The 2576-nt window shown below is 37.9% G+C and overlaps 1 pseudogene; it reads right to left on the bottom strand.

Annotated features, from left to right (window-relative positions):
- Nucleotides 1–1219: 1219 nt before the first annotated feature.
- LOC106412725 lies at nt 1220–1871 on the bottom strand (annotated as a pseudogene).
- Between the last annotated feature and the right edge of the window lie 705 nt (nt 1872–2576).

The following is a 2576-nucleotide window of genomic DNA, read 5'->3' as shown; positions in this document are numbered from 1 at the left end:
CACATGCTGCCGCTACTTTCTTACTTTCAGATTTTTGAAAACGAATATTGACCTTCTCTTTGATAGCATACTTCTCAATCGTTTTCTTGCAACTTTCTTTGGAGAGAAACGCTTGACCAACAAAAAAAGAAACTTTCTGGCCATCATCATCTGAATCATCAGTCTCAGCATAATCATCACGATAAAAATCAGTATGTTCATCTTCAGGTTCTTCTTCCTCTTCCTCTTCCTCTTCTCCAACAAGCACATCTTCCAAATATGGATCATCATCCCTAACAACATATAGATTCCTACATTCCAACTCATGAGTGCAATTAATCATTTCTACAACATCAACATCACAAGACAATTCCTTCCGATTATTGTCTTCTTCAGATGGGAAATATGAAAACTTCTTCATATTATCTTCAAACCCTTCATTCTGAACCATATCAACTAACATTGATAAACTTGGATTTTCGAACTCTACCTTGCACCGCCTTATATCACCACCAATATATAAACTTTCTAAGGTCCAGTATCCATCCACATATAATCGAAAAAGCTGGTCCTGCATACAAACAAAGAAAAGCTCAGTATGTTATTATTTTGTTTGCTTCTAAGTTTTGATCATATATTTTGTGATACAGATCAGTTTTTGTTGAAACTAATGTTGACATACAAAAACCAAGAAATGAATTTGATTTACCTTATCATCTTAAACCTAGATGAAGTAGAAATCTCAAAATCTTAGTTGATTACAGAGAATGGTGAGTAAGGAACACTCGTCTTTGAAATCGTACTAACAAACTGTCTTTGTCGCCTACACCAATTATTTTGAGACCTGTATCATACTTGCCGTAACCTTTTGAAATTTAGGGTTTTTGATATCTGATTTTTCTTGGTCTTCAAACCGATGTTTTTTTTTATTGTGGTTTAGTGACAGCCAAACTTCATTTTGCTTTTAATAAAAAAGGCTTGCCGTTTTTTTGTAATAAATCCATATGCCTCGTCGTTTTGTTCATTTAATTGGCATTACAACAATTGTTTTTGGGTTTAACATTTCCATTGACAGAAAGTTAAATTTTCTAACAGTTTTTAGTTAAGGAATTATTTCATTATTATAATACTTAAGGGTTAAAAAACAGATGGGCCTATAGTTGAGGGTTTGTTTCATTAAAATCCCAAAAAAAAAAAAACCAAAATGACTTCTCAAACGTGGAGAGATCTCAGCCGTCCATCAACTTCCCGGTATCATGCCCGACGATTTCATCAAGCAACAACACATCAATCCTCCGCCGTCCGATGACGATCTCACCTGATTCTATCCCGCCTGATTTCGAATTGCGTTCCAGTCTCTAAGGGGAGACGGAAGAGGAGAAGACCACATTAAGTCCGTACCAACGTATGAGAAATTTACAGATCCAGATAACGAATTATCTTTCGAACTACCGCCTTGGTCATCGAAACTGACAACAGATCTGGATTTTATCATCTTTTGTTCCCGATGACTCTCAACCCCTTTTTCTTGAACGGACTTAAAGAAATCAGCGGGGAGCTCAGAAGCGTCGATCACCAATTCACCAGGCCGCAATGTTAAGAAAACCGTGGAAATTTCCAGAAGAACGACGGATCTGAAGCACGACGAGAGACGGAACTTTAAAGGTGGTGGTTGGTAGGAAATTACTCAGGAGGAAACATACGGTTCCGATCAGATGTTCGCAGGTAACCAACAGAACAGATCTCGATAGAAATGCCAGAAGTTTTGCTGAAGAGGAACTCCAAAGTAACCTGGAAGAATCATCATAGACGGATGCATAAGTTTGAAATTGTCGGAGCTTCCCTGTCGGTTCCTTAAGTCCTTGCGCCGAGATGAGATTGATCTCAAGAACATGCGATTACTCAGCCTTCTCAGTGTTTCCAGCTTCCATCTTCTCTCTTTCTTCTTCCTTAAGCTCACCGCCTGAGAGTTAAAGCTGTCGAAGAGAGATGCGAGAGAGTGAGGATAAATGATTGAGACTTGAGACCTTTTTTTATACCAATGAACGAAACAAATCTTATGACCTAAGAAAAATAAATCTTTAACCTGTTCTTTTAAGCATCTTCAAGTGGTGGTTTTACATATTTTTCTGATGACTTTCTGGCGATGATTTTTACTTCTCATTCTATTCAGCTTAACTTTACATTCATCCTTTGCTTCTCTTTCTCTATTGAACCTGGCCACAGTCTTCTGAGTATGCATGCTTCCTCTGCAAGATCCTCGTCCATTGTTTTCAGAGTTGTGTATTCAAACCACTTCACCCACATTTGCTTCTCCGGTCTTTCTGTTTGTGGTTATTCCTGCATCAAACCAGTCCCAAGATCTATGTAGAGTGTAGACATTGCGTCTCGCGTTGTGGTAAGCCCATACTTTCACTATAAGCTCTAGTAACCATGAATAGAAATGTGACGAAACTAAAAATCAAAACCTACATGGATAGATCTGTTTGAGAGAAGAAAGAGCGAGTTTCTAACTTTGGTCAAACTCAGATAACAACGGTTTGTTTGATGATGCTCTTCATATATTTGTGCATCCAAAGAATCCACAAGCATCCTAC

This window comes from Brassica napus, unplaced genomic scaffold, assembly GCF_020379485.1.
Source record: "Brassica napus cultivar Da-Ae unplaced genomic scaffold, Da-Ae ScsIHWf_834;HRSCAF=1189, whole genome shotgun sequence".
NCBI lineage: Eukaryota > Viridiplantae > Streptophyta > Magnoliopsida > Brassicales > Brassicaceae > Brassica > Brassica napus.
The sequence above is the reverse complement of the archived record's forward strand: the minus strand, read 5'-3'. Positions and strand labels throughout refer to the sequence as shown.